Source organism: Bactrocera oleae, chromosome 6 (assembly GCF_042242935.1).
Source record: "Bactrocera oleae isolate idBacOlea1 chromosome 6, idBacOlea1, whole genome shotgun sequence".
NCBI lineage: Eukaryota > Metazoa > Arthropoda > Insecta > Diptera > Tephritidae > Bactrocera > Bactrocera oleae.
In genome coordinates this window covers 71,191,997-71,210,396 of record NC_091540.1, presented here as the reverse complement: position 1 = coordinate 71,210,396, position 18,400 = coordinate 71,191,997, and the positions used below count along the sequence as shown (strand labels likewise).

Genomic DNA, 18,400 nt, shown 5'->3' with positions numbered 1-18,400 from the left:
TGCACCGCAATGCCCGCAACACCTGCGCTTTTGTCGCTCTCGATAAGTTTGTTGTTGGTGTCAAAGATAACAGCTGCCAATAATATGTGTACGCCTGTATATATACCTTAATGTTTGGCTATTTACACCTACAAGTTGGCAACGCTGGCAGCAAGTGGCAGGAGGAGGCCGTGCAACAAATTGCCAGTAACCGTTCATGCAACAAAACGAATTCAAAATAGCGGAAAAGCTTTTAAATGAAATCAAATAAACAATAACTGTAACGAAGCAAGAACACGGCAAGAATAATACTAGTCGGTGAAGGACGGTGCGAATAGCAACAGCAACGACTGCTCTTGCGTTGCAGCAATCATTATTAACTAGCAATGGCTATGCTGCGTTGTCGATTTGTATGTAAGAGACACAACTGTGGCTGTGTTATTGATAAATGGGCGAGGAAAGTGCGCGAACGCAACTGTGCAGTCAAGCAAGCACCTGGAAAATGGACAGAAGTGTTGCTGTCACCGCTGCCGCTTGCACGTCGCATGCAGCAAAAGTGATGTGAGCCCGAATTGAAAGCGATGTTGATAAAGAGTTACAACTATAAAAACAACTGCAAAGAAAGTAGAAGATAAAATTTCAGTGGATGAGTAAAAAATGATAGGAAACTTAAACTACTACATGGCGTATATAGCCTTGACAGGTTCTGGCTGGCTTTTTGACGAATTCTAGGGACTTTCTTTTTCTATTTGAATATCAGAGATGATTTTTGGAGTGTTACTTGTCACTGGCTTCATACACCTCGTTGCTATGAGTATTCATCAAAGATGTCTAATCATATCTAACTATATATTATATATATATATATATGTGAAAAATGGAAAGTTGCCGTGCAAGCAGTACTACTATTGAGTTGAGAATGAAAACTCAAAAACGAAAATGACGACCATATTATACGTAGCACTTCTTCAGAGGATATCACCTATTCTGAACAGATGTCTATATTAAGAGAGAGTACTTTCCTTTTTCCACTTCGAGAATATGAAAATGCAGAAGTGTTGCTAAATAATGATTTTTCATATTGGCAACCGTGGGCTCTAATCGCCATAGAAATCTATGCTTTCAATAATTGTCAACTGTAAGGGTGCAAAAAGAACCCCTTATAAGGGTCCTCAAAAAATAGGAAAAAAACTCGTAACGACTCGGCTGTACAGCTATTTTAACTATAACAGTAATTTAGTACATGCCGACATTTGACCTTGGCGAATTAATGACAGAAAGAAAGTGAATAATGTGATGTCACTCAATAACTTGTCCAGCAATCTACTTATAATGCGGCGACATTAAAATGATTACTGACAATTTGAAATGTGGCGCAGCCATGTCACCTCGAGCTACATACTGCGTCACTCTCCTTGTGACCTTTGCCTGCAACACACTTTGTGAAACAATACCAATACTCGCACTTATCGCTCATCTAAAGTTTTGCGAAATGAACTGAAGTTCGCGGAATGGGAACGAAGAGAAATGGCTTACTGCGAAACTTTGATTTCAACCATAAACTCACTTGGAAAGCTCAAGGCACGTACACAAATGCAACATAACCGTGCACGGCTCGAAGTTAGTGGGATCATCAATTACATTTTCTGCGCTGTGACAATTTCTGTACTTTTGCCTCGACAATTGCACAAATGAAAAAATGTGTTCCAACGCTGAAACAGCGGCGATGTCGGGTCGAGGAAGTTTCGCTGAAGAGATTGCTTCAAGAGTGCCACTGAGCGATTGCTACTTTTATACTTTGCTGCGCTGCGTTCAAGTTGAGCGGCTAAACTTCATGCTGTTCCTCTGTTGGCAACTCCACTCCGCTCAGCTCAACAAGAACAAGGAAAAGTCAACTCGCAAAACCTACTAACATTCTCGTATGTATCAAGTTGAGAAGAACAAAAAAATCAAAAGGCACAACTGTGCTTGGCAGGGTCAATTGAAGGTACAATTGCAGCGTTGACTACTTGTTGTTGTCGTCCACATTGGCGCGCATTTTCTGTTCATCGTGGCTATGAGTGGCACTTGACGTGCTTTCAACTGTGTACTCACTGGCCTACTGAGTGGTTGAGCCGAAGTTGCTGGGCCGGCAGCTCTCCATTAGACGGTTTCGCCTTTGCACTTGCTGTTGGTCCCTTTTGTTGTACACAAAAATTATTTCGATTAGTAACCACCCCTCGAGTTGGTGGAGTATGAGTGGTGGTATTATGTGCCATTGTTGGAACAGTACAGTAGCGGGTCGCGAAATGGTCATTTGTAGTTATTGTGAAACAAGTCTATATTGAATCGATGACTTTCCTAATTTTCTTTGCTGTTTACACGGCTTGTCTCAGTCGTATATTTTCTATTTCAGTGCGCCGAAATGTAGGCATTATTCATTCTGCCGTTAACAAAAGTTTTGGTATTATTATGGCCTATATGACTTTTTGGTCTTTGCCCATATCTCAGTTGATATTTTCAAGGATGGAAACAATTTTACGAAAACAGCCTCCTTAATTTTTGAAACATATATAATATTAAACTATTAAATACTTTCACTATTTATTTTTATGTTGGGAAAGGAATTACTAACTAGTTTTATTTAGAAATGAGCACATATTTATTTGAGGGAAGCCTCAGAGGTCTGTTATCAGCGGTGTTGAAAACTGCGAAAATATCTCTCTATGTGATCAAATACCAGCTAAACTGTCCTCAAACCTTTTGCGGGACATGATTGTACGAGCTAAAATAATATATATTATGTAAATATATTTTAATATAAAGGGTATAAAACAGATAAAACATTAAAATGAGATAAAACACTCTAATTCGGTCAAAATGGTTTCTGGTTTTTTTGTTATGCAGATAATTTTATGCCATTTCAAAATGTCGGCCAAATGGCTACCACGGTTCCGTTTGCATATCTCCACCCGTTTACGACAATTTTTGATGACCCGGTGGAGCAATTCGGCTGGAATTTCAGCTATAGTGCTCTGAATGTTGTCTTCGAGCTCCTCGAGCGTTGCTGCAGAGAAAATAAAGGCCTGATGATGCCGGAGAACGTGAATTTGCATAATAATCTTGAACATTTTCCAAAAGTTGTACCAGAGTGAAACGTGACATGATGAAATGTCAAACCTTACTGAATACACTGACACAATTTGATACAAATCCGTAAACAAATATGGCCGCCACGAGCTGTCAAAATCACGTCATCACTACATACAAGAACATATGTCATCTAGAGACTACTTACATTAGTATTCATTACAATACTGCATTACTTTACGCCACGCATAGGGTATGTCCATGCATTTTATCGCTGCTGTCACTTTTTTGAGTTGAGCTGAGTTCCCTTTACGTCATCGTTTCTATTTTGTGCTGGCCCTGATGGAGATATTTACCTAATTTGTTGCTATGGTGCGTAATGATTTCTTGTGTGCCGTTTTATTTTATGGCATTTCCATTGTTACACTTAATTACTCACCTACATAAGTATATTCTACTAACACATAAATTGTGTGGCTCCAACTATTTAGATTGCGAACATTATCCTGTCACCGTTATGCTAAGTTAACTGCTTTTCATCTATGTATGAACTGATTGCTTCATATTTACCTTTTTACGACTAGATGGGTTGTAGTCCCAGTTGATAGATAGTAATCAGATGCTATAAAAGACTAACTAATTGCTAATGGAATGATAAGAGTGCCCTTAATACCGTTATTCTGTGTGACGTAATATGCATTATTTATAGCGCATTGTGTGTGGTAATGTCTATTTTGTTATTATCTTAACTGCGTTAATGTGCGATTAAGTATTATAGATTAATTGATAGCAATTATTCTAGTTGCCGTTAATTAAAGGACGAAATGTTACAAATACCGTAATAGATTTCTATAGACATTTAACGTTGAAAATTTGCAAAAGAAATATAGATCTTTGGCCAACTTGCCAGATATTGCAGAATACTTCATCAACAAACTTTAAAATATACAAATAATTATAATTACTTTTAGTGCTTTAAACACTTGAAACTTGGTTTTGAACATCTCTACAAAATTAATTGTTTCATACGGTGCGCCCACATTGCTTGAAATACGGCCAAATAGTTGCTCGAATGGCATACTGTCTGGCTGCATTATTTTCAGACACAAAAATTCGATTTGGATTCCAAGAGTATTTTATACCAAAAATTTGTGTAAAAGGGCTTGACGTCTACTTGGTTCAATAAGATAGCGCTGCTATATGGACCGACATTGACTGCAGCAATTCCTTGCTTCACGAGCACTCTAATTGACTACTTTCAATTGCTACAAAAAGCGGACTGGTTTAGTTTTTGGTATCGCCTTGACGACACTTATATGCTGCTGATTTATTAATATATTTTCTCTGTGTTAAATATAAATATGGTAAACTAATATATAAAGCCATTTTTGATTTGTTTTGTGATCTATCTGAAAATTCAGATATGTTAAGCTCTGATTATTTTTGATAGTATTGTACGAAAATTCTCTACGATAACTACGCTTGTGAAATAGTAATTTTTATACATTATGCACCTACATTACCTCTGATTCCAGTATGCTTAGCGTTTATATACTAAGTCAAGTCTGACACCGGTTCATTCATATTTAGTTGCAATGCGCCATTTCAGGTCACTTGTGTTCTTTAGGTCAGTTATTTTAGCATATACTTATATTTACGGTTATGTAGTGATATATATTTATCAACAAACATGGAAGCGATTCGCCGTTTGTTGGACGTTAGCAATCAGTACGTTCTGTTGCTAACTTCGGTCGGCTCGAGCTCATGCTGTATTATCCTGTCGTGTCTATTCGCGTCTCACATCTGCACTTCCCCCACTCTGCGTATTAAGCAAGCAAGTGTGGGTATGAAGCCAACTTCCAAGCTTGTGCACTTTTCACTTCCTGCTTATTCCGTTTTTTAGGCTTAACTAGCTGCTGCCGCCTGCCTTTCGTCCATATCGACAGCAAGTTCAATGCTCTGCTATTTCATTAGGATATTAGTCCAAACAAGCAACTTGGAATTTGCATACATGCTATGCTATGCTATGCGTTGCAATGTGCGCTTGGTACACTCGTAAATATACTGTGGGAACCCGGCTGTGAATATTTGATTATAGCAGTATAGTATTCTGTCTGCTTGCTTTGCCGGAGAAAAGAGAACAATTGAGCAAATTTTTGACGCATAAAAGGACGTAGTCACCTTTGCGCTGTTATTTCAATATTTAATTATTTAAATTCAAAGCTAATCTGAATAAATCAGGTGTTTATGTATATGATTATGTTGGGTCTAATTCTTTCCAAGTCAACATTTCGTGTTTAAACACTTCATAGGCGAAATTTTTATTTGCTTACGGTTAATTTTCTCTGCATAGACGTCTTCATTTGCGAATATTTCGACACTCTAATTATCAATACCCCTTCAGAAGCGGCGTAAAATACGACCGTATAATGAAGTTAAAACAAAAAGCGAATTTTTAAAAAATCAAACTTTTTTATCTAATTTCCCTATGTACTCGTGTCAAATATCTATACTAAACACTGAAATCATCCATTCATACAGTTTTATCGTAGTTCGTAATAAATTTTTTGAACCAGAATAGGTTAGCAAGATCTAATTTGTGTTTATGGTATAATTATTTCAACTAAAGATGTCTGAGCCATCTGATCAAAGGTAACTTAGAACTTTCTTCAACAACTATGACTGTATTTTCGAAGAATTAGTCATTTAATACGTGGATCATTGTCCTGATTCCTGCGTCTATTTCCCGCTGGGAATTTATGGAAGCAAACACAGGCTTACGACGGAGTATTCTTGAATAAATGTGAGCAAATCGAGTGAGGTAGAAGAATTCACACACGTTCACCTCATAAATATGTTCGTCGATGTGTGTACACAAAGCCCACGACAGCAATTGCATTTCATTCCATTTTATTCTGAACGCTAGTATCAACATTGTTGCTTCCAAACACTATGTGCATGCACCATACATATAGACGGGTATACGTATGAATATAAAATCGAACAGAAAAAGGGAAAATTATAGTAGTTCGAACAGCCGATAGCCTCTGACACGACTGCCCTTTGGCGCTCTTGCTCTCTGCATTCGCCCTTGCCATCGGACGGCGGACATCTTCATGTAGAAAATAAACGTATGTGTTGCGCCTGCTCCACCCCACATATGTGCTCGTACACTGCCATCTCTCTCCCGTTAACTGTTTCAATGTTGTAGCATTTTCATTGATAAATATTGATTTCTCTTTTCCTGGCGGAATAATAAAGTGGCTGAAATGCTTTCCATTGAAAGGAGTTTCTGGTTTTGTGCAGATTTGCAATTCAATGCATTCTAACCGGAAAGCAAGTGTTTCCACAAAATACTAAAAAAAAAAATAAAAATAAACAGCGACAACAAGTGAAATGCATTTATATATTAATTTCATGCATTTCAATTGATCACAGTTTAAATCCGTACCATTTAATGTTGCTTTGAGCTAGAAAACAGGAAGTGAAGTTCAGAACACAAATTCTCCGTTTCCTTTGCTGAGAGAAAAGGACTTCATCATTATGTTCAGCAGAACTAGTAAACACATTCGTTTATTTAAGTCGTTTTTGGTTACCCAGCGCTTAAAGAAGGTTGAGTCGTACAAAGAACTGGCATAAATGAAAATCGAGGAGTTATAAGTTAGAAAAGAGTAAAGTATACACATACTCTATTGACGAGAATGATAGAATTTTTTCTGTCTTGTATTGAACTAAACAGGATAATTGTTTGTTGTCTCCCCACGTACAATTTTATTTACTAGAGAGCAGAGCTCAAGTATAGCGAGTATAGAAGTGACGAATAGAAGACTCTTATAAATTTTAACAGTTTCCCAAACGATTTCGATACCAGTTCAAATATTTCATCTAGTTGCATTAAAAATATTAGCCAGTCAGAATAAGATAGATCGAAACCGATGACTTATTTCTTCGGTCACATGTGCGCCTAAGAAGATCAGTGTGGTCTGTCGTCAATATGTTCAGTCAACGATGGGTTGCTCCGTTTAGGGTCCATGCATAACCTCTTAAAAGCAAACATAATCCAAATCATTAATCATTGCAACACGCCAATGGTTTGAGCTTTCACCTTATCGATATTATATATTCGTACTTGTATACATACTCGTACATATCTACAATTCAAATTGCCTAGAACGAAGTGCACTGGAATAACACTTCAATACTTTTTATTACTTTCTTACTTCAGCACTTGAGAAACTAAAAAGGGAAAACTAATTTAATAACACCGGCGCATTCAAGGCCAAAATCCATAAAGCTTAAAAATTATAAACTAGACTTATTACTTGAACATATACACACATGTAGTTGTTCGCAGTAGGAACCAGTGTTTTTTTTTCAAAATCAAGCTGATAAGGCAAAAATAATACAGCTTCTGAACAATGTATAGGTTATCTAATAACTGAAATGTAAGTAAAGTAAAGTAAATACGAATAAGTTGTTGCAAAATAAAATAAAATAATTAGGTATCATTATAACCTTAGTACTTTCAAAAGTTCCGATACCGATGAAGTCATATTCTTTAATTTGGAACATTTTAGAACAGATTCGCTAAGTTGATCGCTAAAGCTATTGGTTGCTGGGATTATTTGTATTTGGTTCTTCAAAAAATGTCAGGGAGCAAAATGAATCCATTGTGTTGTGAGCTAATAGGACACAATGGAGCTACTGCATAAGCATCCCTGACCTGGAGTAAACTATGATGATGTGGACCAGCAAAACCACAGTTCAGATTAAGGGTTATCTGTGACGCATTTGAGAGCGTGAGAGTTGTTCTTCAATACGAGACAACTTTTTCGGCTATAATTGTGGCTTCAGTTTTGCTGCAAGGATCTCGCCGATACCATGCAGAACAATTAAAGGTTGACAATTTAAATCTGAATAAAAATTAAAGGAATTGACATGATTTTTCATAGAGGGTTCGTTTTTAGTACAAAGTTGCAATCCGAGAAATGATTATAAATAGGCCACCTGGCAAATGCGCGTACTCAGGAACACTGCACTGCGCTCATAACTATGCATTCAAAACTTTAAATGACACCTTTTCAACTACTGCTACTACCACATACACACCTACATTCATACATACATATGCAGTTTACTCAGCGCTGCTACATTTTGGCGCTGTCAATTCGCCTTGAAACAAAAATGCTTTTCAACGTCAACATCAGTGTGAGCCACCGCATCAAGTCATCAGGGAAATTCACTGTAAACACACATTTAGAGTGAAGTTGAAAAGATGAGCTAGATGCCACAAAAAGCAAAAGCAAAAGCAAAATAAAAATTAAAATAAAAAAAAGCCAACAACGCAAAGCCATTTAGACCTCTGCAGAGCTGCAGGCTGGTTGGAGTGTTTATTATTCTCCACTTTCAAGCCAACCTCTTTGTGCTCGCACGCTCTCAGTACGCTACGTCGGACAAATTGCGCTGGAAAATATGCTGTGAAATTTGTGCGAAACAGCAAAAACGGAATCTGCGAAATAATCTCAAGGAATTCGTGTTCCAATTTATGCTTACAAAACTTTGCCGCACCACCCTCTGTACCATCGCCTGAGTGCCTTTGAGGGTTCTGGTGTTGTGGGACGGCGCTTTTCGGCTTTCCGTCGGGGGGATGAAATGTACTTGGCGACAGCGACCAGATCCATAGTGTTGGCGCATCAAAAGCAATTGTTAGATGTTCATCACATAACTTCTTCAACCCCAGTGGCAGGAAGTAAGGAAGTGTGCATACGGCTGCCTTCGAATTTCACAGCACTTAGTGGAGTGCGGCTCCGTATGCTAGGAAATTTCACTGTGTGTGTACATAAATTTGTGAAAACGACTTGAGGCGAGTTCAGCTCTGCTGTGGCGATACTTTTGAAGATTTCGATGCAGCAGAAGGGTGTAAGGAATGCGTCGGCTGAGAAAGCAACCTCATTGTTGTCTCGCTGTGAGATGCTTGTTGTCTCAAGTGCCTGCTACGGAATGATGTTTAAGCATATTTGCCGTCCTCGTGGGTGTGTGTGTGTACTAAAGCATATTTTCACATACTCTTGAGCATTTCTGTATGTATTTTAGAATTTTGAACACACACGAATGCATCCACAAGCAGATTGCAGATTGTTGCACGAATGTTGTAAGTTACTGCTTGCACGCCTTTGCTGGCTTCTTTTGTCACCAGAGTGTCATTGCTGTGCTGTTTTGTGGTAGTTTTTGCTGACACTTTTGCTCTGCAGCTGATGGCAAACAATGCCATTTTGTTGCTCTACAAACTGCCAGCAATCGGACCCGATTACTTTATTGCTGTCTGTAAATTGACCGTAAAATCTTCTTTGGCATAGATTCAGTGAATTGAAATTGCAACAACCCAATTGACAGGTCAGTCACTCACTCTTGACGGGCGTAGATATGTTTATGTACTCGTATACCAAGCCCTGCAAGAAAGCACGTTCGTTTGAATTCGTTGTTTTCCGAACATAATTTGCCAGTATTACTTGGTCTTGCTTTGAAATATTGCGCTATCACTGTGTCATTTTAGAAAAAAAATAGTTGTATTACTCTACTTCGTCGTCTTTTATGTCGCTCTTGTTGAAATATTGAAATTTGTTTTAAGCCTTTACTTGCACGCTGGCTACCGGTACCTTCCATGACGACAGCGATGCCGGGGTAGAGAAATTCATTAATAGATAATTAAATAGACGTCTTCCAAAGCCATACTATCTGAGTAAATTTGGTCAAGCATTTTACTGATGCTGTCTTAGATTTGTTTCATAAACTTATAACTATCGATAAAGCAGTTAAAGGACCTTGGTTCCATTCTACATGTCATATTAAAACTGGAATGACAACCTTGAACGCAAAAGACTTCACAATTGACTCGTTTTTACGACAAAAATCAAAATGCTGCTGGTTCTCTCCACCGAACAACAAGAGTACTAAGCTCTTTAAATTTCCTACAGGCTTATTTGCAAGTACTGTTGTGTATTTGGTCATTAAATTAATTTATGGGGTAAATTTGTAAGACCTAGATACCGACAAACATACTTTCTTACCAATGTTACATACATTCATATATGTACGAGTATAGCGGTAATTGTGTGAAATTTATTGCAAAATTAATATTCTTGCAACGCAAATAAAAGATGCATTGATCTATTATTGCAATTGAACTAAGAATTGTGACCCACAAACGGCAGCAATATTTCCTCACACTGCTGAATGAATGAAGAGGTGAATATTACGCCACGAAATAAATAAACTTTTACGGAACCATAACGGCATACGATAAAAAGTTGTAGTGTTGAGAGCTAGAAATGATAAGAGGAAATGCATTACTGAAATCCCGCCCGGCAGTTACTAATTCTCAGCGGTTAATAAAACATAACCATTAACATATAAATTACTTTAACCCCGTTCATATTTCGGGCCTAAATTCAAACCTCCAGAAATGTACACTTAAGTGTTTAGAGAAATAAAATTACACATGTAGCAGAGGAAATCATAAAATAATAATAATAATAAACGACAATGCATAAGAAATTAAAAACCAAAACCGAACACTTACGACTTGTTCGCTGCTTGCTGCTCGCAGCATTTTATTGTTCTTATGAATTACACACAATACGAATGAAATTATACCCAAAAAAATAAATGCATTAAAAAGCAGCGGCAATCAATTTTCTTTAGCGGCAATCAAAACTGATTGTTGAAAGTTATCACTTTTATGCATTTCTCGCTATTCGATTACCAGATTGGAAGAATGCATAAGCCACAAATATAAAAATATTTGTGTTTGTGCATTGGGAGGCATTTGCTGTCGTATTTATGTATGTATGTATGTAATGGTTCTTGTTGCGCACCGGTGTACTTTGTGGCTTTCAAATTACAAAAGTCTCGGTTAGCTTTGCAGCTATTGCAACATTTCTATTATCTCACCCGCTCCCAAATGCATTAAAATGTCATTGCTGTGCCAGCAAACTCATAAAGTATTCAATTTATGGCAACGCTACCGAGTTACGATCGGCTGGTTCGGCGGCATGACGGTGTCAATCGGGCGTGCACATAATCAGATGATTGAAGGCAACATTGCACATATTAAGAGATATACATACATATATACAAACATAAAATGTATATACAAGTACGATTTGTATATGTTTTGATTTTTTATATAAAAACACTCGGGCTTCTTGCGTTTATGTATGCATGTGTGTGGGCGTTGAAAATGATAGATATCAATTGGGGTGATTGAATTTCTATATGCATTGCACCTACTAAGCCTCTATTTGCTTGTAAATATTTATCAGTAAAGGTGTATAAATAAATAAAACAATAAATATGTGCAAAGTTTTTGGGTTATCGGTTCACCAGCGCCCTGCAACAACGTTAGCTAATCAAAGTGTCAGTTCTAACTTTGGAATAAACATAGGAAAACACACTTCATAGAAAAATTCTCTGCTTTTCGTTATTAGCTTTACCATTTGGTGTTGGAGTAAAGAAATTTTTGAAATATTCATTCCTTCGGTAGAAAGTAATTACGAAATATGAGAACGGAGCATTCTCAACCTTGTTTGCTTAAAGTTATTAACAAAAGTAAGAAGGAAAAATAATTTAATGATAAATCAAGGTATTTTGAAAACAAGAAAAAACGTTATTTTTGGTTGTACCGAAGCTATAAATCACAAATACAAAATTTTCCATACAAGAACCTGCTTTTGATTCATCAGTTTGTATGTCAGCTATATGCTATAGAAGTCCGATCTGAACAATTTGCTCGGAGATTGCAGCGCTGCCTTAGACAACAATATATGCCAGTTTGTACGTTTGTTGTACACTATAGTAGTCCGATGACGGCGGTTCCGACAAATGAGTACCTTTTTGGGAAGAAAAGACGTGTGCAAAATTTCAGATCGGTATCTCAAAACTTGGGGGACTAATTCGCGTATATGCAGCCGCACATGGCTAAATCAACTCAGCTCGTCATACTGATAATTTATATCATATTCATTGTATAAAGCCTCCGACGTTTCCTTCTGGGGGTTACAAACTTCGTGGCAAACTTAATATATGTTAGGCGTTGTGAAAGCGGACCAAATGGAGACCAGAACGACAATAAACGCACAGTAATTTTTTGAAATTGTTTTCTTGTGCTGCTTCGGTAGTATCGTGTCCGTTCTTCCTTTTAGGTCCAGTAATAATTTGAGGTCATTTTGTATGTATGTGTTAAATATTGTTATTGCCTAAATTTTCTTTGAATTTATCTAAATTAGGAATAATATATTTTTTATACGTAAATTATCGTATTCGAAATTTACCAAGGTCATATCTTGGCGTATAACATTACATACCACGCACGTTTTTCATACTTCATATCATTTGAATATTCATTAAACAAACAGATAATCTAGTTTTGCACGCTTGCCTGTCACCGCTGTTAATCGAACCTTTTTGCGCGCTCTCTCAGTTTCATTAATGCGATAAGTAGAAACTGTAAGCTCACTTCCTGGCTCTAACTTTATACGAATGTAATAACTATGTACAAGCGTTCATTAGTATTTATGTGTATAAAGAATGTTATAGCAAATAAAAACAACTCTGCACTCTCCTTTTCTATATTCTTCAGCATTGTTTTGCTCTCCACCCACTCACAGTCCATACGGCTTCTCGCACTCAAACCATAAATGTATTCAAGATGCGTGTCACGCGAATAGAATTCTACAGAGTTGCGTGACTGCCTGCTTGCGTGTTTGCTGACTCTGGAAATGTCAGTGCCACCAGCAGCGGAGACAAGCCTCCACAAAGGCCTCATCAGCGCTAGGAGGGGTGGGGTATCTATATCTCTGCGTAAGCCTGCCATTATTCTTCCTTTCAAATCCGGTTTATTCGGCACATTTTGGCATTTTTATTTTATTCATTTGATTTTTATGTTTGACTTCCTTTCGTTCGGCCATTCCTTTATTTATGCTTTATTTATACGCTTTGGCATACTGCTTCACTTTCCTCCGCACACACATACATATATTTTTGCTAGAAATTCGCCACTCGCTCGCTGAAGGTGTGTCAAGTAAACTCGAATATTTTAATTTGAGGAAATAAAATTTCATTTCATTGCTTTCTTTTGATTCCTTTATATAACTGCATAATTGACCGGGCAAAGCTTTAAGTCTCCAAAGGTTTTCATGTGTTTAGAGCAGAGAAGTTGAGTAATAATATTTGTTTTGCCAAATTTCAGCATGTTTCTTTAATTTAAAACTTCTAAAATAAATCCTCATTGCATATGTATATTTCTATATAAGTATATACTTACATATGTAGGTTGGTTAGCTGGTAATATTCTGCTTTTTATTTAATGAACAATTTCATATTGCTTTTTCGGTCGCCTGCTGAGTTTCCACTGAAGTGTTTTCCTCCATAAAAATCAATAGCAACTCGCCTTTATCATTGGCTTGCGCGTGTGGGCTTCGTATGTTTTATGCGCTTTCATTCTTCTGTTTAACTTATGTATTTCTATATTTTTTATATTGAGCACTTATCTACTTTTCGTATACATAATATATATGTACATATGTGTATGTGTTCAAGTACTTAACACTAATGTAATTTTTATGCTGATGTTAACATTAAACGTCCATTTTACTCGCTTTAGTGTAGACCTGCTGAGCTTTAACGGTTTAACTTAAATATTCATATGTATGTAGCCATACGAGTATAATAATATTTATTATATAGAAATTGTAAAGCATATTTTATGACACTTGACCTGATGCTAGCTAAATTCTTGCAAAATTAGAATGAATTCAAAAGGATTGCAATGCATTCCTGAGATCATCCCTTACCTATTCCGTTTCTGTCGTTTTAGCTGTCAGCTGTGTTTTATTCAGCTTTCCAAAACAATTTTTTTTGTATGTAGCATAAAATATTTTGTATGTAGCATATAATATATACCGTTTTAATATTATACAAAAATATATATACATATATCTATATGATTCTAAAAAATATATAATAATCTATTTTCTAACATCTTTGCTCGTTTGTCTTTACAGTTTTACAACATACTGTTTATAAAAAGGTAAGTAAACTTAAAGTGAATCTAATATCAAATTTCAATACTTATATATCTGTAGCATATAACCTTCGCTTGAAATCAGCTGATTCTACGCGCAGATCAGACCACCTTTATGATTACTTGATCTTATTTGAGTAGACTTAGTGGTGGCCAACTTTATCAGAGCCATGCTGTCTTGCAAAATGCTGTCGCAATCAACAAGCAATCCAGCAATCCAGCAATCCATCCAATCCACCAAAGCAGCACTTAATTTGAGCGAGAAAAAATTTAAAACCGCTTTCTTTCATGAACAGTTACATCGGTAGTAGTATGTACATATGTCTGACTGTCTGTTTGTGGATTATTGCTCGTTGTTATCGTTAGTTACTGTTTCCACTGAGGTGCTTGTTGTTGTGGCAGCCACTTTTGCTGTTTCGCTCTGCCGTTGCTGCTGCTGGCGATGCTATCGCTGGCGCTGATGCTTTTGATGATACCGTGCCTCCACTGTATTCACACCTACATGCAAGTGTACAAGCATGAGTTTTTCTGCCGATTATATCTATGCACTGGTGTGTCTGTACAACCGTTTGCTTGTAAGCACAAAATAATTCATCACAACGCTGCTGGTGCTTCTGCTGCTGTTTTGTACGCGTTATGCCGAGCAGATTTCAACATGTGTGCCAAAGTGGCCATTAAATTGCGCTCCAGTCCAAAACAAAACGAAACTCAACGAGCAGCCGGCACACCAGCGAGGCCCAAACAGAAGCAAAGAGCAAGCAACAATATATTGGAACAAGAGTCTGGAAAACGCTACTCCAAAAATGGTAAAAAAAGGAAAAGCGTGAAGCTGTAATTCGCTTACTTCTACCAACACACACACACGAACTCTTGTACTGAAGCGCGCAGGCAACTTCTTTTGAAAAAATAACACATCATAAAGTACATTTTTTAATAATTAATACTCATATTTTTTATGTATGAACATACTTATATATATGCATATATATACAAAAGTATATGTGTGTGTATGTGAGTAGTGGTCGCAAAAGTATAAACTGTGATTTTAGAACTGCCGCTTTTGTTGTTGTTGAGTGTGTGAAAACCTGATAGTTGCAATAAAATAAAATGATACTCGACACTAAACTTGTGAGTTACGCGCACAATCGTTATTGTGTCGTCTACAGCAAACAGTCTGCCACGAAAGTATGGGATTAAAAGCGGTCAAGCTTTGTTACCGAATAAGCCTCATTTAAGTCAAAACATTCACTTTTTTTTCGTTCGAATATTTCCCGAAAATATTCAATTTCTTTTTTGCGGGAATCACACAAGTGCAGGAAGCATGCTGTTAACATAGACTTCCAAGACTTATCTGTATTGAAATGTTTCCAAAACATCGGCTCTTCACCGTACCCACAAAATATTTTTAACGACCTTTAAAGAAAAGACAAGCTTAAATGTTCTTTTCATCAAAGGTGTAATAGACTAATAATTAAATGGTTTCGAAGTCCATATCTAATACATCTACAGCCAGATTTTCACTCAAAAAATGAAATATTTTATTCAAACGTTTTATTATTCCGAAGATACATATTTAATAAAGATTTTGTGAAATTTTCAAACGAAAATATTCAAAACTCGGACATTACGACGTCATTTTCGGCAGTCCCTCGGAAAAGAGGTGTTTCCGCTTTGACAGCAGAACTTCTGACAGGATCATAAAAAGTAAAAAAAAAAAAAAATATATGTTCGAGCTAAGACCATTAACTAGGTATTGGACCGAGAAAAAACAAATAAAGTGAAAATTTTATTTTTGGCAGACGTATAAAAAAACCCCAAATTTTGGCGAAAATTTCTCGACGTTTTTTTGTTTTAAATAATTGTAATTTAATTCAACACCTTGTGAAGGATATCTTGAGGATCTGTGTAAAATTCATTAAGATCGATTAAGTATTTCGCGAGAAATCTTGACAACCGACTTTGAAAACACAGTTTCTAGAAAAACGCGTTTAAAGTTTAAGGTTACTATATAGCTGACCTCAAGCGCGCAATTTTTCAAAGCTGTTACTTATAAACTATTACTGGTATTTAACTTGAGAATTTAGTACAATATTCTAGAGATGTTATAGAATTAAATAAGAAAATACATTGTTTTTGTTGTTTTTTGAAGCCGTGAAACCCAAGGCGGTTACAACTCTGCTCTACCATACTATCCTCTTTATCATAAGCAGCTGGTTCTTTTATAAATATCGAGAATTTTTAAAGTTCTGACGCATTTTAAAAATGTATTCAATTGAAACATCCAGTTTGCTGAAAATCAACTAAGTTTTCTCCACAAATGGAGAGCAGCATTTTCAGGGATCTTTATCATTGAGCCATGTTAATATTTAGGCGCAGTTCTTCTTAAGGCTTTACTAAATTGCCAACTAGCTGTTTTCAAGCCCTGTTGGTTTCATCACCATGGTAAAGATAATCGGTGGACATTTGTCAATCGATGTGATATGATGAGAGACCTTAAGTATTGTGTGAAAAACTGGCATACCCACACATTAAGTTCGAATATGTCAATGAATATGCCATAAAAGCACACACACACACACATGCACACATACGAGAAATGCGGCATGCAACAGAATTTATTACTTTGACAAAATTCGAAGAATCACCAGCAAGATACACAAATAACTACTGACTACTCTGCAATTGTGTCACGCATGTGTACATCCTCGTATGAAAGTATGTAAACATGCATACAAATGTGTATAAACGCATTTAAAATATTCTCATTTTCATATATTGCACATCCCTATTTCCATGTGGTATTTCATAATTTGGTATGCAGAGAGTTGTGCAACTATTATGCTTGCATTCAGATAAAAAAAGGCATTTGTACAGTGTGGAATAAAAATAAAACCGACATGCAATTCTAATATTTTCATATTTAAATTTAAATACTTTTAATAAGAAAAATACCGTTGACTACTCACCGTTATTCAGTGGATTATAGCATAAGCCAAAATAGATAACAAACTAGATTAGATAGAGTGCCATCTCTGGTATACAAATCTGAACTCTATATACATATTTTGTTAAAATTGTGTCCTGGGTCTCGCAGAAGCATTATAGAAATGTGTACAGTTCTAAATTTATAGGCAAAAATCGCTTGGTATATTCTTTGCATAAACTCGCTCTCAAAGAAATGTTTAATCGCACTTACACTTTGAAATCATTTTGGTAGTTTTGTTCGAAACATACTTTTTTGTGGCACTGTTGGTAATCTATAGAGGTTTGTTGGCAATATACACGTAAATACAGGACCAAATGCTTATGAATTCGTAACAGCGCCGGCAGTTTGTGCACTAACAGTATTATTATATAAAATGCTTTTAAATATCTACATGTTATGGTCACATACACACATGCATAAACATATTTGCTCAGGATGGCTTTGGTGTAAGCGCTTTCGTGTTACATGCGTTCATACACCCTGTATATATATGTAGATGAGAGTGTAAATGTTCTCATATTTATATTTGCATATTTTGATAGTGGCGGGACGATATGCCCACACAGAGTGCTACATGGAAGCTTGCGTCGAGGGCTGAAGGCGTGACTGGCAAATAAATTTAAGAATAAAATATATTAAATTGATGTGCAATCTTTGTGTGTGTGTTTTGTGTGCATGTGTGTATATGGTATGTGCAGGAGCGTTTATAACGTCAACTATTTGTTGATGCACTCACGTCCTGTCATCTTGGCTTTACATGAACTAAATACTTCGAACACGTTATCAATATCAAAAACAATTTGTGAACTTTGATTTGCACTATTCGTGAAGAAGCACGTTCGTGTTGATGCTATGGCATTTTCTTCGCAATTTGATGAATGTTATTCTAAGAATTTGTTCACTTATTTTTTCTAAAGCTTACTTACTACGTAGGCTACTGTCTTTATCTCTTAATATTCATAAGTTTAATTGCAAAATAATAAATTCCAGGAATGTTGCTGTTGTTGCCAAGAAGCGTATTACTGATCTCAGGCAAAGTGAAGTTTTCTATAAAGTATATTTCTCGGAACACTTTCCCTACCTTCTCAATGTCTTCTCGGTAGTAATTCCTTCGTAAACAGACTAAGTGTGGTAGTAAAAATGGTGAAACTGTCTTCACATAATATAATTACCCGGATCAAAATAAATGCTGAACGAAGTTTTATGAAACTTTAAAAAGAAGTTCGAAGAAAGTTTATTGCTTCATTTATAGTTGGGTCTACATAAAACTAAAAATGTAAGTTTTA

The 18,400-nt window shown here is 36.4% G+C and overlaps 1 protein-coding gene across 3 annotated transcripts in view; it reads left to right on the top strand.

The window, feature by feature from the left end:
- Nucleotides 1-18,400, top strand: part of Src64B (Tyrosine-protein kinase Src64B) — a 57,975-nt gene that overhangs the window by 5,651 nt on the left and 33,924 nt on the right. For all 3 annotated transcript variants that reach the window (XM_036364432.2, XM_036364433.2, XM_070112247.1), the window contains one exon: nucleotides 14,109-14,134. The gene's annotated coding sequence lies outside the window, so the exon portion shown is untranslated. The remainder of the gene's footprint in view (nucleotides 1-14,108; nucleotides 14,135-18,400) is intronic.